This window comes from Trachinotus anak, unplaced genomic scaffold (assembly GCF_046630095.1).
Source record: "Trachinotus anak isolate AG129_WGS33_773 ecotype Australia unplaced genomic scaffold, CSIRO_AGI_Tana_v1 ptg000021l, whole genome shotgun sequence".
NCBI classification, from domain to species: domain Eukaryota; kingdom Metazoa; phylum Chordata; class Actinopteri; order Carangiformes; family Carangidae; genus Trachinotus; species Trachinotus anak.
This window is the reverse complement of record NW_027273872.1, coordinates 26643727-26670723: the sequence shown is the minus strand read 5'-3', so window position 1 is coordinate 26670723 and position 26997 is coordinate 26643727. Positions and strand designations below refer to the sequence as shown.

The window sequence follows — 26997 nt, the reverse complement described above, 5'->3', positions numbered from 1 at the left end:
TGCTGTCTCATTATGTAAATGCTCTGACTTAAATTGTACAGCATGATGCAGCATTTCATCAGAGGTATTATTTTAGATGCTGACAGCCTTTTCTGTTCTGAGAGCTCCGCCTGTGGAACAGGGCAAGCACAAGTAAACTTTCCCGTATGAACTCATATTCATGTGAAGTCACAGGGGATACAATACAGCTGTCTTTGAGGGTTACCAGGGCTGCCTCCACTTGAACCTGCATCTTATCCAGTCTTTGTTTTGCGGTGGTGCTTGTCTGAAAATAAGTGACAAGCTTTCTGACTTTTGTGCGTATGTCACTAAGAGCAGGAACCTGATCAAATAACTTCAGTACAAGAAAATATACATATTGCATTCCTCACTTGTAAAGCCCTAGCACATGTGATCATGTTTGATGCAGCATTAGTGTCAAGGCATTTTACCATGTCTGTAATTCCCCAGTCCTCCAGTAGTGTACGTGTCACTAGTGCCAAGTTTCCAGTGATGTGTTGTGAGGGGAAATGTTCCAATCCAAGCAAAACTGTTTGTCATTTTCATCTGTGAAGTGGCAGGTGATGTCCACATATCAGAAGTGAGGCTACCTGCTGACACCTTCAGACGCTGCTCTTTGGCTTTTTCCTTTGCTTCTTCTTCTACTTATCATCCACCATTTTTTTAATGCCTGACAGAGAGGGGGAAATGTTAGATATTCATTTTAAATAATACAGTGACAATGAATTGCTCTTGGCATATACACATACACACCTTCCCAGTAGGGAGAATGTAGGTGGGATCCAGTAAATGGATGAGCTCCCTAAACCCCACCACTGGCTGTGAGCCTTTGATGACCAGGTTGATGACACCATTGTCCAGCATCTGCTTCCTGGAATCTGTGATGCAATGTTGGTGACACATATCATATAATTTCAATAATGACAAACCCACTGAAAATAATACGTTACTTTAGCTGGTCTGTTGGCAGGTTGTGCACTCTCACGTATCGATTGATACTATCCAAGCACTGCCGATGTGTTATTATTATAGCAAGCACAGCACAGCAAGCACTTCACTGCATGTGCAGTATGAATAATACAATAATATTTCTTGATAATAGAAAAACAACCATAAAATAGTCATTTACACATACAGTACACAAACCTTATTGGGAGCAGACAAAGTATTCCCAGACGAGAAACCACCAACACTGCGGGTAAACTAATGAACCAAGTGACATTAGTGATCTTGATAACGACCCTGTAGAGGCTAAACGCCCAGTTCTCCTCACCAGTCAGTGAGAACTGAAGAAACCTCTTTGATGAGAGGTGAAAGAGATGAGAGCTGTCTTCATTGATACATCTTATCGTGGTGTTTTTTTAGTTATAGTCTCTCTGATATCCAAACGGTAGTTTGTTGTTACGGGAATGTGTTTCTTGTTGTTTTTGTTCTGCTCCCCTGCGCTCCCTCAGTTACTGCCCTCCTGCATCAAGTACATGAGCACACCTGTTTCCACCTTTGGTCGAGTATAAAGACAGGGAGGACAGATGCAGCCAGTGCCAGTGGGCGGGAGGGAGAGTGTTTACAGTTTGTTTTTCTCACCAGTATTTTACTTTGGTTTAAGTTGTTTAAAACTCTAGGTATAGATCTGCTTCTGATTGTCTGGTATCAGGATTTCACTTCTGAACTATTTTGATAATAAATATCCTCCTATCCTGCCTGTGAATATTCTCATTTGTCCAGGTCATAGGATCTCAAAGGAGTTTTAAATTGAAAGCAACTGGACTTGGTTATTTGTCTAGGAAGACGTTTCACCTCTCATCCAAGAGGCTTCATCAGTTCTTTCTCGCACCTGACCAGACTGGGACTGGTCCAACTATCTGGTGTGGAGACCCAGGTATTTAACCTCTGGGAGGGGCTTTCACAAGGCTGATGATGTCATTGATTCCCTTTGTGCTCCATGTGCAGTTGTTTTTCTTTGAGGTTAAATTGTTGACAACTTAAATTAAATTTAACCTCAAAGAAAAACAACTGTTCACAAGTGGCATGTGACTCCAACGACTGTCGTTATAACACAATAGGGCTCTAACAAAGTCGAAACCAACTCTCCACCAAGACAGTCACTCTAACGACTGTCGTTGGCACATGGAGCACAAAGGGAACCAGTGACATCATCAGCCTTGTGAAAGCCCCCACCAGAGGTTAAAAATACCTGGGTCTCCACACCAGATAGTTGGACCAGTCCCAGCCTGGTCAGGTGCGAGAAAGAACTGATGAAGCCTCTTGGATGAGAGGTGAAACGTCTTCCTAGACAAATAACCAAGTCCAGTTGCTTTTGATGTAAAACTCCTTTGAGATCCTCCTATCCTATTTGTGCTTACTCCCCTCATCCTCTGTACTTCTCAGAGATGTAACAAGCACCAATGACACTGTCATTGCCTCAGCAACCTCACCTGACACCCCCTCCACATCTCCTTCTTTATCTCCCCAACCTGTTGTCACTCCCCCAGTGGCTCTCTCTCCCTCTCTGTCTGTGTCTGTGATTGTCTGAGTGGAAGTATGTGTGCTGGAATCAGATCAGAGCCTCACCTGCTACACCTCATCACTGTGGTGAAGCCCTCTACAAATACCCAGCTCTGCCTCGAGAACCCTGCCAGATGGTCGCCTCTTCTTCAGTCAGGCTACGCTCTAAGCCTCTTTGTTTCTTTGCAGGTTCTCATTCTGCTTCAGCCAGTTACCTGCATCCTGACCCTTGTTTGCTCGTCTTATCTCCCTGGCTCCCCCGTCACTGCACTTGTCACCAGTCATCTCCCAAGCCTGCTCCGCTGGTCTCCACCCTCATCCACAGCACCATCATCTACATCACCATCCTCAATGAATTACCTTGTAACCTACAACTTGCCTAACCCTTGTTTGTGTCAATTCACTAGTTCCCCTAGCTCAGAGGCCACATCTTCACAGATACCTTTAAGCCTTTAGCTGTTCCTCTGGGAATCTTTTTACCTCACTGTTCATTCTGCACTGTGCCTTTGCAGTCAGCTCAGCTGAGGAGAGTAGCTGCAGAACTAAATTGTCTCCATTTACAGACAGTTTATCTGACTGATGAATATCTAAACTCTTTGAGATGACTTTGTAGCACTTTCCAACTTGAATCAAATCTACATTCTTCTGTGATCTCTCTTTGCGAGGCTTCCTGTGAATAGCAAAGTGGTTTTTTTTAGAAGTCAAAGTCGTTCTAACCCACACCTTCAGTCCTGTTTCATTGATTGGACTCCAGGTTTGATAACTCCTGGCTCTAATCAGAATTTGTTGACATTGCTGGTGTGGGGTATTTTTTCCAGCCTGCACTGTGAATGCTTAATTGATGTGTTCAGTATGGACAAGAACAATCATTCATGTGTGATTAGTTAAAATGGATAGTGTTTGGTCATAATTGTAACTTGGATGAAGATCTCATTATATTTTTGACAAATTTAGACATAAGTGAGGATAATAACAAAGAGTTCACTGTGTGTGAAAAAATTCACAGTAAACATGCTCAAGTCAAATATTGTGGGTTATCTTTGTCTACTATGTTTCTGTTGATGCCTCCACCGTAACAAAACTATACATACCTTGACCTGAACACAGCAAAAATGCACTTGGTGTGATCACTTAACTATGATCACAGGCCCAGTATAATCGTTACTATTCACAGCTCAATGTGTGTCAGCTCATTGCCCTTTGACCCCTTTTTGGACACTTCCCTAAGGAAAAAAAAAAGTGCCATGAGATACATACAAAATGGATATAGGCAATTTTAATGTGCATAGAATATAAAATATGTATAACCTTTTGCTAAGCTAAGAAAATTATTTCTATAAAATGGAAGTTAGAATTATTTTAGTTTCACGTCTTTGACAGGACACTGATTTGTAATTACGTTTAAGCCAACAGATGCCAGTTTCCCATGAGGTACTGGAACGCATCAGTCAAATCCTGAGCCAATTAAGTGTCAGCACCAGAAGGAGACGGCAGACACCATATGGACTGTCAGTGTGACACACCTACAGTGACATAAACGAGCAGATGCTCTAAGAAGCAATGCAAGACTTAATGGCTAACCACCCCCATACAGGATATAAACTGGATATGGGGAACCTTCAGTGACAAATCAATTGGACTTGTCACATTGGCCACCTAGGTTCCGTTTTGTTTCTCTTTCATCTGTTGTTGTTGCCACTCATTACCATCTCCTATAATTTCAGACCCTGACACTAAGACTTTCATGCACTTACTTCAGTGCTCCTACATCACCTGACCCCCCAGCCCACATACACACCTGCTATTTATTATCTTATTGCTTCCATTCTATATATACTGGCCCTGTTTTGCACTCCCCCGATAGACAAAGTGTTCCCGTCTGCTAGATCCTAGTTTACCTGTCCAGTCTTGACCTTTGCCTGAACCTGTTTTTTCCTGTCTGCTCTGAATGTCTGCCTGTTACAGAGCTTTGTCTGAACTGACTAAAGATAAGGAAAGAAAAAAAATCTTAAACTAAACAACAGCATTTAGCAGGTCCCTTTAATTAAGTGAAAGAACACCCCGGCCACCACCATATCCGAAGTCTCAGCTCAAATACAGTGGCAGGTGGGGGGGTCTGAAGGCAGGATCCACAAGGGAGGAAACCTTGGCATGGAGAACCTATGAGTAGGAGGCCTTGGGTCCAAGGCTCAGGGGCTGGACAGTGGTGTAGCAGGAGGCTATGGACAGACCTACCCAGTGTTAGTGGCTGGAGACTGGAAACCTGGGCAGGTGAAGAGCAGCTGGCAATTGGAGGCAATCTTGGAGGCTGGTGAGTGGAATACGGGTCATATGAACAAGTGATCTGTCTGAGTGTTGGCAAGGTCATTGGGCAGCTGAGAGGCCAAGGCACTGGGAAGCTGAGGGGACCAGCATCTTCAGGGCCCACAATTCATAGCTGCTCTGATCCCTGAATATGTCCTGGCACTAGCAAGATGACTATTGAGGAAGGGTGACTGCTGAGGGTCTTCAGCAGGATCAGATGGGAGGCTAGCCAACTGGGAAGCAGCCTGGTAGCTAGCAGGCCTGGAACGACCCAGCTCACATGCAGGCTGGATGTAAGCAGGCCTAATGCTAGCTGCATGAGAAGCAGGCTGACTAGCAAATGCTAGTTGACTGGGAAGCAAGTTGCATGGCTGTAAAGGCGATAGTCTTTGGAGAAACTGGATATAAGCTAAAGAGGGACGTCCACCTTTAGAAGGCTACCTCCGCCGTAAATTATGCAGGAGGGTTACCAAAAGGTAGCCAGCGACTATAGTAAGCCTATCTCTTTATTAATAAAAATGTCTTTCAATGCTGCAAAGCCCTTCCAGGTAAATGGAAAGCCAAGTGGTATGTTGTCTGCTGTCACCAGATTGTACTGTCACAGCCGGTGGAAGGAGCCCAGGCAGGGAGAACTCAAAAAGACACACAGGCAGGCCGGTGAGGTGACGTCTCTTTAATAGAATAAATGATGAAGACCAGGCCAAATCATACCTTTTTAACAAACCAATTTTCTACCATGATTCCCTAGATGTAGCAAGAGTGGGAACATAAAAAAAGGCAGGAAATGAAATTCAATGTTACACCAGCATCTCCAGGCTAAAAGAAAATGAATTGGGCCACTAAACGACCAAAAGGGCAGAGAAAAAGAGAGATCTGTTTAGTTTAGTTTACTTTTAAGTTTTGTTTTTATTGTCCAAAACAACTATGAATGTAAGAGAGCGTTTCTTCAGACTAAAATGGCTACGACACAAGACAACATCAAAGGATCAGTGCGGTGCTGTAGTCCACTATGTAACAGACATCATTTATGAGAGGATACTGGTTGAATGTGAATCAGCAGCAGAGGAAGACTTGCTCTAAGACTTTGGACTCTGGCAAAACTGACATGAAGAAGTGCATCAGAAAATTATCTGCATGGCTGTCTGAGGAAATCCCAAGCCAAGTTCACTCGGTAGAGGGCTGGGCACATGGGTCTCTCAGCCTTTAAAGTTTTATCTCAAAATTTTTTGTGAACATTTGGGTGGAGTTGGATTTTGGTTTGAAAACAGGGCTGATCTGTGTTTTTTTTTTTTTTTTTTTCTCCAAGGGAACATATAGCAACAATGTGGCAAATTACTATGGGGAAAAAAGGCCTATAAATACAGAGAGGAAAAAAGAGAGCAAATGAGGGAAATGTGTGTGTGTGTTTGTGTGCGTGTGTGTGTGTGTCTAGGTGGGAAAGCTCCAGTGATTGGGAATAGGACAGAGTTTAGCACACCTGGGAAGAGAGAGAAAGTCCAGGGATGTCTGGAGGGCGGGTGGAGTATGGCAGGAGACACCCAGGTTTAGAAGGGTGGTTCACTTCTTGCCATGGTAACTTATGCTGAATTCCTAACCTGCTCCAGAGCTGGTGAAGTTCAAGATAAAAGGCCTATGCTTTTAATCACTGACTACTGACCAATCAGTTTTCTCGGCACATGGCATCATCATTCATAGACGATCCCGTGGAGCTTGGTGCATGGATCAGGAGAGGGTCCTTCACAGTGTTCAGAGATGATTTCTGTATGAGAAATAAAGATTTGTATGGGAAGAACGTACCTTTGTCAGCTTCTGGAGCCATACATTACCAGTGTGACATGTAGAAGTAATGCACTTACCGGCTGTATGCATCGCCTAATGTTATTTTGCCTCTGGTAGTTTTATGTATGCTGTGGTTGATGCAGTACGAACACACTCATACGCTCACAACACTCTGCATGGCAATTCATAAGGTGGCATGTGCTCTGACAGAGCTACTGACTGCCTTTGTCATGTTTCATGGCCAGTTGCCCAGGCAGCCCATAAAGAGGGCTTTTATGACATAGCAGGGAGACATTAACCTATGTGACTACTTCATCCATAAATAATGCAGACCCCATTACGTATACTGATGTATATTAAATGCAACTCTTTTCACAGGGTTCTCTAGAGTGATTGGTACCATAGATTGCACCCATATTCCCATATTCCCATCTCTTCTTCTGGGTGAGAATGCAGCTGATTATGTGAATAGGAAGTTAGTCCACAGCCTCTCTCTCACGCACTCTCTATATTTGTATATATGTATAGATCATTCACACACGCATGTACGCATGCACACACACACACACTTTTGTCATTTTGTCATGTAGGCTTATGTGATAGTTGCTGTAACACAAAACTTCCCCTTTGGGTATAAATAAAGCACACTCTCTATCTGATAAATAAGGCCACTCATTGTTTGGTCATGGCGGCACGTCGCCTGCATGGACACTAATGGTTTGCAGAAAATGCAGTAGACTGGATAATTAAAGGTCATTCCCTTTTATGGAAATATACACACAGCACAGGTGTCACAGTTGGACTTCTTTCTTTTCACCACGGGGTCCTTTCAAATGCACATTGATGCTACATTGACTTCAATGCTGTTATGATGTAGAAGTACTGTTCCACACCCCATATGCTTTTGTAGAGGACTTGTGGCCATTGCCACATCATCTCTAGTGTTGAGGCCAGTTGGTTCAGTCAGTGACTCCCGGATCTTCATGAGTCTGCAGTGTGTTGGAGCAGCGTACGGCAGCTTAATGTCACATATTATTTTTTTTATTATGTTCTTTATGCTGCATTTTGTGATACTGACCATGGTGATACTTTTTTTTTATCTTCAGGGCTGTTCAGTGGAGTACTGCCCTTTTTAATGACCCCTCCATCCTGACCCTGGTGCAGGGCCCTCATCAAAACCAGGGTCAGGATTGAGATGACATCTGGACTAGTGTGACTCAGTGTGGCCCCAGCCATGCTTCCAGGGTAATTACAGCATGTGGAGTGCTCCATATGGAGGGAGAGGACCCCTCCTGTGAATCAACAACCCCCTGGTGTGGTGGACCCCATCACCCTGGACCACCCCACTGGCAGGGCTGTGAGAGAGGCCGTCATGCAGTAAATTTTGCACCGAGGAATCAGAGGCCTGGTTCCTTTCATTTTTACTTAGGAAACAAAAATCCCATTCCTGTTAAACTAAAACATTCTTAACTGTTGCCTGGAAATAAATGACTGAATTACACATTTTTTTTCCATACCTTGAGTTTCACCTTTTTCAATAAATGTTTTTTTTTTTTTTTTTTTGTATTCAATTTTAAGCTTTTTACACTTGATGTCAAGTTCCAGTGTCCTCTTATACAGAGCATACATACCTCACATTGTCTGCTCGAGCCTTAAACAAATAACTCATAACACAGCTTTGACGCGTAAGTGCTGTCTCCTCTGAAAGGCTCTCTTGAAGAACAGCACAAATTTCACATTGACTATGCTGTGTAAATTAAAGTATTACCACTTGTGATCTTCATGGCCTGGAGGTGGGGGCACAGGCTCGGGGGGGAGGAAGATTTCCCTCTTCTTGCAAAATTAACATCATAGTAATGGAAGCCACTGATTCATTTTAGGACAGAGAGCAGTTGAAGTGGTTATTAGTCAGATCACCACCATTAGCAAGTAATTAAAGATAAATCAATTACAGCCAAGTGTCCACACTCTCACCATCTAATTGAGAATGTAAATGTAAATTATCAGTATGTCATATAATTGTGTTTTATTAACAACCCAGCAGTTTGGCGTTGACTCATTGACACCTATCCTGTTCAAATGTGACATCTAAGCAGCACATTAATTACTGTGTCCTAATGATGGGGCTGTGATATAATAAACTATTGACTTGCACATTCACACACCAGCTGTCCTTCCTGCATTTGGCAGCTACAACTGTTGCTTTTCCCTGGATATTATGTGTTTATGTTATGCTCGTATTTTTTCTAATATTATAATTTGCTCTTCCTGTGTGAAAGATACTGCTCTGCTGCCAGTAGACTCGTTCACGGTGGTGATCGTTCATTGCAGCAAACTCTGCCCCCTTTTATGTGAACGCGCCTCGGAAAAACCTGGGTTGACTTTTCATGGATATGCTGAGCTTGCTTCACTGATCTCAGTCCATCTGAACTTCTAAGTCATGGTGCAACAGTTTAGTAAAAACACCTTGAGCTCTATAAACACATAATATGGGTCTCATTTGTTTGGGTCTGTTTTTGATTTGAGTGACTTAGTAGTGGCTCTTTGCTTTGTCCTGCTGTTGCTGCTGGATGATGTGATGGAAAGGATTTCAAAAAAGACATGACATGTATGTCATACTGGGATACAAGTGTGTTATTGATTCTGAGGGTGTTTGTGATATTTGTAAAACTGTTGTATTGTCTGGAGGCTAAAGGTACAAACAGCAATAACAGTGAAGAGATTACTTGTGTCTGAATCTGACATTTTGTCTGAATCTGAGAATATGAATTTGCTATAATTCTGCACTTATTTTGCATTTGCTGTTATTGAACACTAATATTTAAACGGTACTGGGGATTTTGTGTATTTGTGTTTTATGTTTTGTGTGTGTTTCCGGTGTGGTTTTCACTACAGGTTTCCACCACACCCTCACACCTACTTTTATATTTCCTTTATGTGTTTTGTATCAATGTGTGCAAAATACACTAATACACAACAGGGACAGAAAGGAAACACGATGGGCTTTGTGTTGGTGAACTCAGTCAAGCTGTGCACAGTGAGCCAAGCACACTTTCTGTCTGGCGCACTTGGATGGACTTGAAAATGGGTGAACTCCCCGTGAACCAACATCAGGATCTTAAACAATATGTCCCATGTGTGCTGCTTGTGTGTTGTGAGGTGTCCTAAAAAAAAAAAAAAAAAATTATTATTTTGTATTATTTTTTATTATTGTTACTCTATGTACTGTACGTTCATGCATGTGTTTTTTTGGTGACTCCATAATGTGTGTATGTGTGTGTGTGTGTGTGTGTGTGTCCATGAATTCTCACAGGTTAATATTTTCCTTTAAGTCCCTGTCTCAAAATGTGATGATATCGAACCTGATCAGGTCCATGTGTACCTTTAATCTGCATCCAGCTTTAAACAACCCGACTGTGCTTGGAGCTCGCTCTGTTGGGGTCACCCTCCCCTCCCCTCCTTGGCCCACGATCATCAGCGGACACGATCGGCCATGTCCAGGTCCGTCCATGTCCGTGTGCAGCCACTGACCCTGCCAGCATCGTGTCCGGCCTCTGCAGGCTCTGGCAGATGCAGGCGTGGGACAGTTGGCGCCTGACATGTGCCGCATGCCTCTGAGGCCATCTGGACATCAACATCCGCAGTCTGCTCTTCCTGCTCAGTCACTTCACCCCCCTGGCCAGCTTTCTCTCCCTCCCTCGATCCTTTCCTTCTCCTTTGATCCCCACCACTCCTTCCCTCATCTCATTTCCTCTCTTTCTCTGCTGTTCCACCTCACGTCTCAGATCCTTTCTCAACATGTCAGGCATCTCCACTCGTGTCTCCTGCAGCACAGAACACACACACAGAAAATACAAACAGACTGGAGAGAGACAGAGAGATGTGAAAAGCTGGGATAAAAGTATTGCCTTTTATTTGACTCTGTGGGAGTCAGCACTTCTTGTGTGTGTTCTGCTTTGAGCTGTGGGGGGAAAAGAGAGAATGAGCCCACCAGGGCATAAAGCCTCCTAAATTACATGTGTGCTCTTCAAAATAGCAGTTAGGATGCAAAGAGAGCGAGGCGCATTTCAACAAAGCAGCAGTCGCAGAAAAAATCACATTCAACACCGAAGCAAATGGAGAGGAACAACAAGCGGGGTTTTTACCTTCATGGAAAATCTTGAAAAGCAATTTAAAAATTGTTTGGAAAAATTGTGTTTTATTTATTTTTATTTTTTGGCTGGACTGCAACAGCACGGCCAGCCCTATAATCTGGAATGTCCCCGACTGACTGACTGACATGATCATAACAAGGCTGGGTATGAACCCAGTACATGGCTGGACTGTGTATGGATGCCAAATGGGGGCTCAGGGCTACACCTGTGGTGATGGGCAGTCTACTGAACCACTGTGGTTTCCTGGCTGCCCATGAACTGCAGGGAGGTGGAGGAGCGCTTCCACTACACTGGGCCTCGCCTCCATTTTGACAAATAAACTGCTTTCATTACATGTATCATTATTACTAAAGGAGGAAGAGAAATAACTAAAAATAAGACACACTGAGCAGAGAGAACAGGTGAGAGGGAGAAGAGAGAGAAGTCATTGTTAACTGCTAAAGAAACTAGCAGATCTGAACAACGTAACGTAAACAACATTAACATCAGTAACTGGAAATGAGACAATACACTTACTGCAGCACAGCAATAAAAGCCCTGTTAAGAAATGAAGGGTTTCTGTCCACTTTTAATTTGAAATTGTGACAGGGACCGTTGAGTTTGTATTGACATGTAATGCAGTGAATTTAACATGGGAAATGGTAGTGACTAAAAATGAGGCTTTGTACTAAAATACAGCTCTATTCTACATATCAAACACAGGGAGTTAGAAATAAAGACCTGCCTCTCATAAAATGTTACGTTCTGGTGTTGAGCTGAATAAAGGGTAAAGTGTTGTGGATCAAAGACGGAGGCTGTGCTCTGTGTGAGACAGACATTCTGTCTCTTCTAACTGTCTCAGTGAGTAATCACTTTATTAGGAAACACACCTGAAATCACAGCACAGTCTTTGTCTTTCATTTATGTGTTTGGTGATTTTGTCAGACCACATTGCAGATGCAAAATAAGGATTTGACCATAGCCGGTCCAGACATATACTATGATGCTGTGTTAGAGCAGACATGGGATCACTCAGGCATTATCACAGGTAGAGTAAGTGACAGAAGTATGTTGACATCCATTCTAAATCTGAGACACATGGACAATATCCTGCAAGACATAGCTTTGGAAAGACAAATGTCTGTGTAGATTATGCAGGCAACAAACACTACAGTATGTAGAACATGAGAGAGGTAGCGCAGAGAGGCTTCACCTGGATCCGTCATGTTCACACACATGAGCCTACAGTCTACAAATAATCTGTGAATCACAATGCACAATTTATTCTATTTTATCAAAGAGGCTATTTGTCAGTTTTCTCTGCAGCTGAACGTGGTTTCTTGCAGGTGGTGGTGATTGTCGCTTTCAGTCATCATTGCGTTCACAACACAAGAGGTTATAATACGCCCTCTGAGCAGTGCTACATCTGGAGACTGGAGGCTACAGTGAGTTGCTATTGGAAAGTGAGGGGCAGGGGCTAGCTGGTTAGCATGCTAACTTCAGTAGAAGAAAAACCGTGATACAGATAAGAGTTAATACTGGTATTGTTGGGAACAAGCACATCAAACAAATACAAAATAATTGACCATTATTATTACACAGCCTCTTATACAATAAAATTATATATATATATATGTTTATCTATGTTAAAAAAGGATCAAATGACCACTGCATGTTTATTCTGAAACACGTTATTCATGAAAACCAAATTATCACCAATTTACCAACATAGTCCCTTTTAGTTCAACAGTCCATCTTTCAGCCCATAACTTTACTGCCCTCAACATTTTTTCAGCAGCAGCGACTCTTTTCAGAAAATAAATAAATAAATAAATGAAAAATGATAAACCCAGGACACACAACCAAACAAACAGCAGACAAATAAAGTGAGAAACTACTTGGTGAACAAAGGGGAACATTTTGCAGTAAAAAGCCAGATACTTTTTTCAGGAGTTGGTCATAATATTGGTTGGTCATAATAGTGGAATAACATTCATCATGACTGCAGATGAATTCTGATGTTGTTGTGTGTCTGCTAGTTGTGTAAGTGGGCAACAGTTTGCAAACATGTTTACTGCAACAACTTTAGAAAGAGATAATATGTTGTCTTCACATCTTATTTGTGTGTCCATAAACAGGCTGTGTGAATGCCACACAGTGTGAGCCAGTACAGCAAAAATACTGGAGCCATATATTCAACATTGCTTTGAATGTAGTTTTCTCTCATAAAAACATATATATATATATATATATATATATATATATTTATATATATGTTTTTGTGTTATATACGGTGTACTGATGCTGGGTGACACAGCTGAGACCAATACCATACCACAGGATTATAACTATTACTACTACTACAACTACTACATAACTATATTCAAAAAAAACAAAAAAAAAAAAAACACAAAAGAAAAAAACTAAACCACTGCAATTATTTTGTCAGATATTGGGGTTGCCATATCAGTCATGATTTCAGTTGGAATGGTAATTTTTGTATTTTAAGTGTGTAAATTATGCCTCCTGCATGGGTGTCTGTCCATCTCATTCTCGTGAACAAATCTCAGTTCATATCTCAGTAACGGCTTGAGGGAACTTCTTCTAATTTGGCATCGCCAACATTCGTTTGGACTCAAGGATGAGCTGATTTTGGTGGTCAAAGGTCCAGGTCATGGTGACCTCACAAAACAATTCATACACTATGACACAATTTAACATAAATGTTTATAAAGATAAAATGTCAACTTCACTGTGACATCATATCTCTGCAAAAACACTGGCCATAATTCCACACTGTGACTCAGGAAATAGAGATTGTGACCATATTTCCTGCAACTTGACTGGTTTGCAGAGGCAAACAACCATGAGAACATAATTCCAGTTATAATTCTCTTTGAATAATTTATTTGGGCAGCAGCAGTTTACAAATGATATGATCATAATACAGCTTCACTGCAAGTTAGAAGATGACACTGAAGTAAAAAGTACAAATGCACTTGGGAAGCATGGTTAATTTTAATACAGCCTACTTTTCATGTAAAGACAGAGTTCACCGAATGTTCAGTCATGAAAATTGGTCCATTTCTCAAAGAAAGAAATATCCTGTAGACTCTGAGTGCAGAGTTGCAGTCTAATTGAATCTCTCTCGGACAACAGGTTCAAGTTATAAATTGAAATACTTTCTTTCCAATTTCAGCAGAGAGCAGTTAATGTGATAAGAGTGATATCAGCTTATGGTGATTTATGGTTGGATTTGTACAGTAACCTGCTCAGGGCTCTTGCTTCACACTATTGAGCTCACCTCCAGCAGCTCGGTTCACTTACATAACCTACACTGTGTGTGTTGGTATCTAATGTTGAGATATTTTATTTTTATTCTCCATACTGACTGTTGTGGAAATGACATCAGTGCCAGAACGATCACTTAGATCCTGATTAACACCTTCTGATCCATCTTTAAATGGACTGATTCTAAACCATAATGTCCTGCACTGGGTGACTGTTATGGTGAACATCAGTCTCACTCTACACGTTGGCCTGCTCTTTCCTCTCTATCTCTGTCACCTTCTCTCTCATTTCCCTTCTGTGTCCCACTTCTCATCCATAATTTCTTTGCTTCTGTGCTGCAGTGCTCCCTGCAAAAAAAGCACCATTTGCCACTTTTATGCCAGGCACTGACAGGTTATCTGTTAGAGGCGTAATGCAAATCTGCTACCTGTATTTGCATGAGGTAACTACACATGCACAAAAATATCTTTATTTAGATTAGATTCACACCAGATATGGGCAGCTGATACTGATAAACACAAAACCTTTCAGCAGTGACTTATGATGGGACCAGGAACACCAAAGGCCTTGTTGCTGTTCTAGCGCAGTGGTTTTTCTAACTTTTTTTTCTAACTCATGGTCCACTTGAAAATCTTCAAAATGTTAGTGGCTCACATTTGACCCCATAACAAAAAGGAGGGGGGAGGGGGACTTGTCAAATACCATCTGTCTCTTGAATCACTTTCCTTTTAAGTCTTCCTGTTGCTCAAGAGCTATCCATTTTAACGATCCAGTTTTTGCCATGGATGTATAGCATGGATAGCAAACAAGTGTACCATGTGGTCCAGCAGCAAAGTGGTCCGGCCAGGGGCAACATGAAAGTTCCTATTATTGGCTTATCACAGCCATATGCCTTAATACGAGAAGAAAAAGAAAATACTGAAAGAAGTTCTTTTTTTTTTTTTTTTTTTTTTGAAATATCACTGTATTTCAAAACATGTAAACATTATTTTTTACACCTTTTTTATATATAAATACATATATATAAAATTTAATTTTTCAATTATTTTCCTTTGTCGGCTCACAGAGACACAGATGCACTTTGTTTTTGGTACGTCACTCAGTTCTGTCAGTTGATCTTGGAGTCTTCTACCTATGTATGTCATATAATAAATATGAATCTATTAATGCAGATACTCTGTAGGACTATGATCCGCTGCCAGTGTACAACATCTCAGGCCTCCCTGCAGTTTGCTTGCAGCACTCAGTGTGTTCTTCATAGTTGGTATGGATGACAAATGCATTCTGGAAATTCAGAGATTGCTACCTGAACTGGACTATGAGAGGTCGATGGTTGTTGTTGAACACCTGTCATCAGTGGTTGGAGTCAAAGAAAAAAGACCTTGCCTTTGTTAAGAGGGATGACTTAACATTGATACGGAGCCGCAAAGTCATCCAGGCCTTCATACAAAGAAGTGAGAGAAAACTACATTCAAAGCAATGTTGAAGATACTGTTTAATGCATTGAGACAGAGATTTTCATGTGTATTTATAATTGGAGATAATAATTTTCATAATGATTTAAATTACTGGATGCAAAAAGGACTGTAGAGAAAGGACAAACTCATTGTTTAGCAACTTGGGCACAAACTGATAATTGATACGCACAACAGTCTAAAAACTAACCATGTTGATTATCTTTATAAAGAAAAGAAGACTTGAAAATCAACCAATAAAGCAATTTTAAGTTCCCTGATCTGTAAACTACATACTGGGAATGACCCTATGTTCTTATCCTTCCCATAACTTCAAGGACTGATTGGTCGAATGGATACTGATGTGAACTGCATGTCGATAGAACATATTTTCCTTGGACACAGAATTGACGAGACTGTTCTCCTGTAAAAACAAAAAACAAAAAATGAGTCCATAGGTCGTTCGTGCAGCAGGTTATTATGACCCATAGTTATTGCTTGTTGTTGTAGTATATAGAACAACAAAATCCACAGTAGGAGGAGATTGGGGTGGATGGATGGGTCACCAAAACAAAGGAATTTCTCCCTAATAGAAGAAAACTTATGGGGGTCGCATTGGACGTTTGCAGGTTGGGATTCCTTGTGATAAGATGCCTGCTTCACTCTCACTGGCAGTATTAAGAGGGCAGACGACTGACCCTGCAAATAGAAAAGCCATGGTGAGAATTGTGGTGGGCGCCCCACAGGAACACTGTCAAAATCTCAACAGGGCTGCCTGTGAAGCGGTAGCAAACATGATTGCGTCAAAAGACACAATTGAGGAAGGTGAACAGTTGGGAACAGGTTACTCTTCAGTTGTTAATCAACTGAAGACAAGAGCTGAACATGTCAACTGCAACAATATGTGAGAGTACTGAGACCAAGGACAATTACAGAACCTGGCAGTGGTAGCACTGCAAAGTAGACAGCTATGGCTGCATTAACTGGCAGCCTAAATGTCTCCAGGCAGATGGAGAGACAGCAGACACAGCAGACTCGTTAGAAGACTGAAGAAAAAAATATGGCAGCCATATTTGAGTCAGCTGACCCCAGAGCTTGACATACATTTATTAATGTCACATAATGCACTTCCAGTATCAATGTGACTGAGGAACGATGGCCTTTCCTATTCACAAAAGGAGGACTCTGAGCCCAGACTCTCACAGGTATTGATATCTGTGATCGAGTAGGAGAGACTCATCAAACCAAGGAGAAGGGGATCATATACTTCTACTTCCAGAGGCAGACTCAGAAAAGAGACATTCAGTGTCATCTACGGGACATGAAGAGCAACACGTTGGCCGTGCAGCAGAGCCGGACTGGTGCTTCTTCTTTAGGCTGTATTTTAATCATGTTGTAATCACAGGGTTTTTTGTGTTTAAAAGACAACTCTAACAAAGTCATCCATCAAGAAAGACCTGACGCTGCCAACCAGGCCAAGACTAATAATGCTTGGTAAGAGAAATTTCACCTACCTGTTATTATGCAAAAGGTTTCTATGTCCCATTTGGAGTATACATTTTAAACGTGAGTTAACTATATTTGTTGTCTTTCAGAGAAGACATTTCTCTCTGCAACAAAGTGGATTTGAGCATTGAGGGAAAGGTGGCCTACACTTTGGATGAGCATCTGGGATCTTGTGTGGAAAGTGGTCTAAGACTTTTGGACCTCAGACTGAAGCATTGCACTGACATATGTATTCATGCTCTATGATATAACATTTGAAATTTAACTCAGGTTCCTCTCATTTCTCTTGATCATCTTTGAGATGTTTCTACACCTCGATTGGAGTCCACCTAAGATAAATTCAACTGACTGGACTTGATTTGAAAAGATGCACACCTGTATGTATAAGGTCTCACAGCTGACAATGCAGATCAGTCCAAGAACCAAGCCGTGAGGTGGAAACAACTGCCTGCAGAGCTCAGGGGCATGATTGTGTCGAGTCACAGATCTTGAGAAGGCAACAAAGCATGTTGATTAAGTTGTTGATTGTCAAGAGCACATTGGCCTCCATTATTCTTAAATGGAAGAAGTTTGGAACAACCAAGACTCTAACTAGAGGCCACATGGGCAAACTGCACTCTTGGTTTCGTCAGATCAGAGAATCTGGAGAAGCTTCCATCAGGATGTGCTTGTTATTCAATGCTTTGTCATTTTTGAAGTTAAAAGCACTGAACAACAAGTATGTCCTAGCCGGGTTAATCACTTTTTGTGTCCTCTGGACACACTTCCATTGTCATCTGTGCTATTTGCAGAATGTGTCTGTAATCGCATTGTGTGTATTTAGTAGAACATGTGCTGTCAAACTGATGAAGATGTTTTGTGTATTTGTTTGGTTTGCATGTGTTTCCTGTAGTTGCAGTGTGTTGAGCTCTCGGGGCGACAGGGTGTTTGTGTGAACAGTGATCTGGAGAAGGTTTTCTGAGTGAGAGTGAGAGTGTTGTTTAAAGAAGAGGTGATGAACACAGTGGTAAACATGACCCTGTCCCAACTTTTTTGAAACTTGTTGCTACCATCAAATTCAAATTGAGCAAATATTTACATGGGTTTACATGCTTTGCAAATCATCACAATTTGTTTTTATTTACTGTAAAATACACTTATAAACTTTTTTGGAAACAGGGTTGTACATGTGGAATCAGGACTGGACACAGGGGAACAGCATTCATGTCTTTCTCAAGAACATGGGGTGAGACCACAACACCTGTTTATCACCTGCTACATTCAACATCTAGCCCACATGTGAGAGAAAACTTTTTTGTCACTAAGTCTTCATAAATGCACCACAAACTATAACAATATGACGAGATCCTCACAGTCTCATCCTCAGTATCTGGGCTGTGCCTGAATAGAATTTAATGTTTTACCTGTTGTAGTTTAGTTGAGCATTTGGCCTGGGAGGAGGGTCATCAGCCATCGCTTTAGGGGATAATCTTAGTCAGCAAGTAGTTGGCGTCCAGAGGGATCATGATTATTTTCAAACAGTTGTAGTCCACTCTCGTTTGTGGCCCTTGAGTTGTCTGTGGATCTGGGCCTTTCGGCCACTAAATCAAGGATCACGCAGTTTGCATCCATAACCACTTGAATGCTGTGATAACAGTTTCAGTTCACATCAGCATCCGTCTCTGTGCTCGGGGCAATGATTTTAATGTGTCTGCCATCGATGACTCCGACAACTCCAGGGAAACCTGCCATTGGCATAAAAGCAGCTTGCTTTTTGTCGATTTCACCAAGTGGTGGAGGAATGAATTGATCTGACATTATCTGTGGTGCTGTGAGAGCAATCAGTTTGATTCATTATGGAAATTGGAAATTATTAACATGAAATTGTCATGTTGTGACTGAACCAAATCACCACTGCTGCAAAGCTGCCCTGCACTGTCTTACTTCATTTAGACTGAGGAGCTGCTTACAGAGTTAAAATACAGCATCTTAGGTAAGAAGTATAATACTTGACCCTGACTGGAAGAGGATGTGCTTTATTTTATTATTTGGATGTAGAGAGCTCCATTGCAATGAGAAGTAGAGTTAGTGTCCTTTTTCACGGAGCATTCCACTGATTTTACACATTAAGGTAAGTGCACTCGTCATGAGGAGGACCACTCAAACTAACTGTTGTATGACTCCCTCTGTGGCTGTGGAGGAGCTTTATCAAGTCTGAGAAAATTATGATTTTACAGTCATGCCATGTGTTCTCATGAGGGTTATCTCAGCTTGATCTTAGAGACCAAAATACAGAAAGTCTGTGCTACAACTAGAGGTGAAGAAGAGTGGCAGGGAAGGTGTGATGAATGACGCTATCACTTTGTGATGTGTGAAAGGTGAGTTCCTGTGTTTTTAGAGCTTCATGCTGGCGACACACTGGATGCGTGCTGTGTGGGTTGTGGCTGCTGTTGCTGATCTGCTGTGGAAAAACACACATGTTCACACTGGGTGCATGTCTGCACCACTGCTACTGCCAGTTCCATCTGTCTGCATAGTTTGCAGGATACTTGGATTTCTATTCATTTTGAATTAATTATGCTTATTTTTTTGACAGAAAATGCCTCTGAAATGCCACATGCAGCTGCTAAAATGGTTAAAATATGTACAGTATGGATACACATGGGATACACATATACAACATGGGAGGGTGTCATGAGTCGAGCAGTCATTTGGGCAGACCTTTGGAAAATGCCACAGGCTCGATTGAGCTTTCTTATCAGGGCAACATATGACACTCTACCCTGCCCTCCACCAGTGGTCTGGAATGGAGCAAAGCTGCGACCTCTGTGTGACCATCAACGCCTCGCTACAGCACACTTTGTCATGTTGCAACACCGCACTGACACAGGAGCAGTTTAGATGGAGACACAACCAAGTGCTTAGGAAGCTGGAGGTGACGGAGGACAGAGACAATAAACAAGAGCCAAGCAGGGAGCCAACAAAGGATGCGCTTCATCAGGCAGGAGGAATATGCCCCAAATACCACCAAGCTACCCCCATCTACTCTCCTGACTCCAGGATTAAAGTGGAAAATGAAGGTGAACCTGGGTAGGCAGCACCACTTTCTGGCAGAAATTGGCAGCAATACACTACGGCCATGACCACTACGGACTTGGTGCTGTTGCTGTGGACCACAGCTGGGAAATCTGTCCTACTGGTGGAACTCACAGTGCCATGGGAAGAGGGGTTGGAGGCAGCCCATGAGAGGAGGAGGGCAAAATACGCAGACCTGGTTGCAGAGTGTAGGGAAGGTGGATGGAGCGTGAGGCTCTACCCAATGGAGGTGGGCACCAGAGGCTTTGTTGGAGACTCAACAAGACGTTTCCTCAAGGCTCTGGGGCTAAGGGGAACAAGACTGCACAAGACAAGCAGGGAGATTCTGGAGGAGTCAGAGAAGGCAAGCTTTTGGTTGTGGCTGAAAAGACGCGAGAAGGCTTGAGGAGCAAATAACTCCTGAAGAATGTTAGCTGCAGAGAGTGGCAGGGAGACATCCCTGGTCACTGCCCCGCCACCGGGAGATGTTCTGGGATAAGGGGCAAAACATCTGTGAGCGGTGGTCCCCAGCTGATGACCCTGCAGCTAATAAATCTGGCACTGGTGGAGGTGTGGCCTAGCAGGAGAAACACACACCTGTATAACTGAGTGTATATATATATATATATATATATATATATAGTGTGTCTATGACATGTTCAGATGAAAAGTGTCAGTTTTGTGTAATATTGCAGGCATGATGTCGAAATAACATCAACATGTCTTTTCTCTGGCTATTTGCTATTTTTGCTGCGAGTTGCACAAGTAACACGTAATAAATAGGCAAGATGCCGAATCTCACGCAGGCAGTGTGTCCACTCTAACCCGTTAACATGGGAGCTGGAATGAAAACCAAGATGTTTCACAGCCAGTGTGTTCTTGTCTCATGAAATTTCTCTATAGCCCCTTTAACTGTGGTCAAAGCCAAGGGGTTGTAAAATAAAGTAATTTGAATCATATTCAAATTTGGGATCTGAATGTGTATTTGTCATTTGGTTGCCCTGCATGGTTTCTCTCTCAGTTCACTGACAGCTGGATTGAAACTTCCAGTGGAAATTCTGTTCAGGAGGTTTTCAATTGCTTGTGTTGTAATTGTAAATGGATATTTGTTTCTTTCTTTTTTGAAACATCATTATATTTTTCTTGTCAGAGCAGGTCTGACTGTAGCATTAAAGTGTATTTAAACTCTGGTGTTGGTCTTAACACATCATCTGCAGAAAGCAGAAACTTGTTCCCAGAGCTGTGAGGGATGAGACCAGGTGCTGTGGACTCTTTTCAAGATGGTGGCTGATTAATTTATATTGGCTACAGGGCCCATAAGTTAAGGGGTAGTTCAGAGGGGAATTGAACTGTGGAAGAGAAGACTACATGTTCTCCATGGGGAGGTGTTCCGCCCACTCCCCACAGAGTACATGCTGTATGTGCAATGTGATGATGATGATGAGGATGTTAACTAGTGCAGAGATGGCGAAGGCTGCATTTGCCTACAGTCTGACAACCTTCATTTTAGGCATGAAGACCTTCACTGCCTCAGTTTCAAATCATAAAATTGATATTGTTCGACATTCATCTGCTCTCTAATAAATAACCCCGTGACAGTTTTATTTATTCATTTAATATCCCAATTGTGAATTCCTCTCCATGTAAAATCTTTTGGCAGTGCTGCAAAAGTACATTTTCCCTTTCCTCTAGCTCTACCACTTGTCAGAGTGTAGCGTCATGGCCAAGGACACTGACGCTGGAAATATTATTCGTGCTCTGATGCAGACACCTCCTGCTCATGTCGATAGTGTAATTAACAAGAAAAATGCAGCATACTTAATAAAATGAATGACTGGGAGTAGACAAGTTAATTGAAATTAGTATATAAACTATTTTTTTTTTTTTTTTTTCATTTATTTTTATACAGGTTGCTATGGAGAATTTTATTATGTAGTGGTTGTTTCTTTTTTTGCCATCCTTTTGTTTGCAGACCTTGAAGTTTAATGTTCATCAATACCGTGTTGTGTTACTGTGATTACCATTAATTAATTTAAGTGTTCCTTTCTAATTAGCTAGTATTCTGTCAATGTGTGACTACATATGGTTTTGGCTTGAATTGTTCACAGCATACTCACCTCATGTATCATGTAACTGTGTATTTGCGTTATCATACTGGGGTTTTGGCTTAACTGCTTCCCAACCAATAGTGTATTGATATGATTATTATTTGTTTACCTTATTATCCCTGTGCCTTTTTTTGTGTCAGTTTCACACTTTATATTGAATCTGTCTACAACAGGTATTGCCTCTTCCTTGGAGAAATAGTATGAAGAGGAGTTTAGCTGGCTGTGAAAACTCAGTGTAGGCTGACAAGGAGGACACTGGGGGAAATGGTACATGTAGAAATTTCATTTCATTTTGTTAAAACAGCAACATTTTACACACTCCTCAGGGGCACAAGGGCAAACTGACATGTGGCTGATCATGTCAGAGATTACCTTACACATTGAGACATAAAAGTAGGGCTGCATTTACCTCTGAGGATTTCTTTGTTTTTGCAGCGAGTAAAACAGGGTCAGGGAATAGTCAGTCTGTTCCATCCAAGCCACAGTAATATGTGTTAACCTGTTCAGACCGGATACAACATACAGTGTCCCTGCAAGACCAGGGCCCAGATGCATAAAACTGTGTCGATTCATGACCAAAACTATGTGTGGGTACAAAACCAGAAATATGCATACACATTCTTTTGGTCAGAATTGTAAAGGTTGTGCGTACGCATGATTCAGTTTTAAAAAATGGAATTGTGTGTTAAACATGGCATTATAGATACAAACAGGAGCTCATCAGTTTACTTCAGCACAATAACACCAACTGTAAGGTCCTGTTTTACTCTTCAATTTATTTGTTGAGACTAGAGACATCTTAATTAGTCCACCAGACAGGTGTCAAACTGTGATTAGTAAATATTAAAATAGTATGGAAACAGTTTACAGAATGGCTCACAATAAATAATGAGGATATAAAACATTTGTATAATATATACATATATATATATATATATATATATATATATATGATAGCTCAATCTTTTCATTCTGTGATATGCTGTTTCTGCATTATATGCATATTATTCTTATATATATTTATATAGATATAGATATATCTATATTTATATATATATCTGCACTTACTGCTTTCTGCACTGGTTAGATGCCAAACTGCATTTTGGTGCCTAAGTACCTGTACTATGGGCAATGACAATAAAGTTGAATCTAATCTAATCAAATCTAATTTAATCTAATCTATTTTGCATTTTCGCTGCACTGCTTCAAACTTGTCTTGCTCTAAAACACCATGTGTACACATTGGTCAGAAGAACACGAGGTGCCACAGTCTCACCCCACATTCTGTGTGTGCATTTTATGTGACATTGTGATTTTTCAAGAAATGTGACAGATGAATTGCATCGTGATTCACTGAAAAACACAGGGGGAGGGCAAATGCTTTATTTCATTTGTTTTCTTAAAGTTGCCCCTCAGACGAAGGCTGACGACCTGAGCAAGTGAGGGGACGTTGGAGCAGAGTACAGCAGTTACGTGAAAACAATGACAGTGACTTTAAAGAGTCAGAGCCAGACTAGACCAGCGAGATGACAGGAAAACAGGGAACGATCACCCACTTTAAGAGCCAGTATCAATAAACAAACATCAATAAACAAAGAAATTGAACTGAACTGAAAATGTGAACACACATGCTCGTTGTTTCCAGACATATTGTCCACAAAGCATAGAGGTAGTGCTGTAACTATAACCACACAACTATATCACAGTGTACACACTGAGTGCTTTGGGACACGTCCTTCAACATCTTCAGTGACATGACGACGATGAGATACACCAACAGGTTTTAGGATGACTTTCTTCAGGGCGCCTGTTAATCCTCCACCTGAACTCCACCTGACCCAACCGCCAAACTTTTAGCTGCCTCTCTTTCTCTCTCTCTGTCTTTTTAACAGTGACTTTGACAAGGCTACATATGTAGCTCTATAGCCTACTCTCTTTTTTAGCCCGGTCTAATGCATTATAAATGACAGTGTGGGTGCAGAGAGATGTGTGATAGATGTAGGTTATTTTATAGTTCAGTCATTCAGTATTGGCAGCCAGGGCATGAGAGAACCTACACCCTCCAGTTTCTGTGTGTGTGTGTGTGTGTGTGTGTGTGTGTGTGTGTTTGAGAGAAAGAGAGAGAGGGGAAGAGAAGGTGGTAGAAGACAAATCACATTCTAGCCTATTGCTAATTCAGAGAGCCTGTACTGGAAAGCCTACTGCACACGCTGTTCCTGTGAGTTCTTTATAATATATTGGGAACATTTTTAATCCGAAACCCTTGATATTTTTCTCACATTCAGCTCATCAGAACCTGCACAAGATGTGTCGACCCACATATCATTACTGAACAGTATCATCTCTTTGCTGCACACCTGTTTCATAGGTATTTCAATAACTGTGATTGGATAGGGCCGATTCCAATAAACTCAAACTAAATTCAGTTGGTGCGTTCAGTTACTGTCAGGGTTCTGCTTGGACCTTGGGCTGCTCCCCAGTTTTTCTTATCCTTGTCTCTTTTTTTTTCCCTGCGTCTCCCCCTCCCTTGCGTATGTGTATGTGTGTGTGTGTGTGTGTGTGTGTGTGTGTGTGTGTGTGTGTGTGTCTGCACTCCCTCTCTCTCCCAACAGGGGTGTGGCCACAGCGCTGGCAGCTTGACACACCTGCAGCTCATCACTCAATCAAGCCTGTTGAAAAGCCCTGGTTGCTCGCTCGCTTGCTCTCTGCCAGATTGTTCCACTTCCCAACGTGGAAACACTCCAGGCCTCAGGAACTCTTGTGTTCTCAGATACTTTTGGAAATATTGTTTGTTGTGCTTTTTGCCCTGACCTGGTTCTCCTCCTCGCTCCAGAGAACCTCTGCTCCAGTGCTGCTGCCTGCTCCTGCTGAGAGACCGATCCTGTTCCTGCTACTCCGCCTCACCCACTGTCTCCACGCTCTGCTGCCATTACCTGCCACGCCACTCGCCTGCTGGATTCCTCGGCTCCCCCGCTCATTCCCCACTTGAAAAGCGGCATTGATTTCACCATCTCAATTTTCCACGGGTTTCCAACATGACCCTGTGATGACACATGATGTCACACTACACTGTCCTTGAAGCAGTCCTTCTCCTTACTGAAAGTAAGTGTAGGGGGGAAAAATAAAAAAATAAAAATAAAAAGTCCTACTCTGAGGTAGTGTTTTTAGTCTTAGGTTATCTTTCTGCCCAATTCTTAAGAGTTATTCAAGACTGTCCTCCTATTTTAAAAAAAAAAAAAAAAAAAAGTAATCTGTGCAGCAGTGTTCGATTCTCATGTGAAAGTACCATGGGAAAGCCATCATTGTAACCATGACAATAAAGACTGTCTCATGTTGAGTACTTATTTTAATCCAAATCACAATCTTTTCCTAAACCTAACCAGGCCATGACTGTTATTATAGTAACCATGGCAACGAAGGAAGGTATGCTGTTTTAAGGTCGTTCAGGTTGGTGGAGTGGTTCAGTTATTCTGACCATAGGTCACTAAAACCAGGGCCTGCATTCATCAGACTTCAGAGTTACACTTGATAATCATCTAAATTACCAACCTCAGTAAAAAGTTCTTTGCATGCAGATCTACACTACATCTGCCATATTGTGCATTCTTTAAAAATATCCTCACAATTATCTCAGGGGAAGTTACTCTCCATAGGACAATACCAACAAAGAAACACTACTGCTATGACTACTTTGAATATGATCTGAACCCACTGTTCACCACACTACAGAGGTAACAACAGGTTTTATCTACACAAAAGTCTTCAACAAAGAGCTTAAAAAACAAAAACAAAACCTGTGTATATAGTATTTAGTTGGGTGAACTGTCCAGAAATCAATGTCACTCATGTGTTGACATCTGGAAGAAATTAGGCAAGAATCTTCTCCACACGACACATGACATGTTGCAGAAGCTGTTTGCAGTGGAAATGAAAAGACTCAGCGCTGTAGATCAGGAATCCGAACATTTGGAGTGGGAAAAGAAGCACCGTGGAATCATGGGTAACATATGTAGTCTGATGATTTATGTCTAAACGCAGTATGTTATGTATGACATGAGAGCTCTGCTGTGTGATGCTGCTGATGAAGTGATACATAACACCCACAGAACACGGCGTCCTAGATGTAAAAAGCCAACGTGTTTGACAGTTGGCAGAGGGTTTCTATGCTCTGGTACAAATGGCTGCTGATGAATACACAGATGTAACATCTACTCTAGTCAATGTTGTAAATTGCTTTCCTTTGAAGGATAATGAATTCCACAAGGGTTGCAGTTTGTTTTTGAGCTTTTAGTATTGATCTGTGTGTTTTGATGTTGAACAGAAAACAACATGTAAGTGCTGATAATGTGATGCTTTGTCTACTAGAATGTCTAATTAGTAAAAATCCACATGCATGTTTTGATGTTTTTGAAACGTGTATCCCTGTAAAACACATTTGTCTGTTTTCCAGAGGAGATTATGTCGAGTAAGAGAAGACTGTTGACGATTGAAACGTGTCAGAAATAAAATCCCTAAATAAACTCTGTGAGAGTGCATTTCTATTACAACAGCCATGGAGGAGGTTATGAACAAGATACACTATAGATCAGTAAATACAGGGAGATATAGCAGTGAACATGGGGGTCTGTGCAGACTCTGATATAGAAAACTGGCTAAACCCATATGTTCATTCTTCACAAAGTGGCTCCTCTACAGTTTAAGAGAAATAAAGTTTTGGTAAATAAAACAGAGGCAGATCTCTGCTTATTCTTCAGAAATTGATTTGTGTGCGTTCTTAAGGATCCCCTCCAATGAAACTCAGGTTTTTAACCTTAACATGTCCGTATGGTGTTTTTCTATAATTGTTATGGCCAAGACTTTAGA

The 26997-nt window shown here is 41.6% G+C and overlaps 1 long non-coding RNA gene across 1 annotated transcript; it reads left to right on the top strand.

The window, feature by feature from the left end:
* The first annotated feature begins 24800 nt into the window (after nt 1-24800).
* Nucleotides 24801-26691, top strand: LOC139605907 (uncharacterized). The gene is made up of 2 exons (XR_011684499.1): nt 24801-25236; nt 26044-26691. It is a non-coding gene; the product is annotated as an uncharacterized lncRNA (long non-coding RNA).
* The last annotated feature ends 306 nt before the right edge of the window (nt 26692-26997 follow it).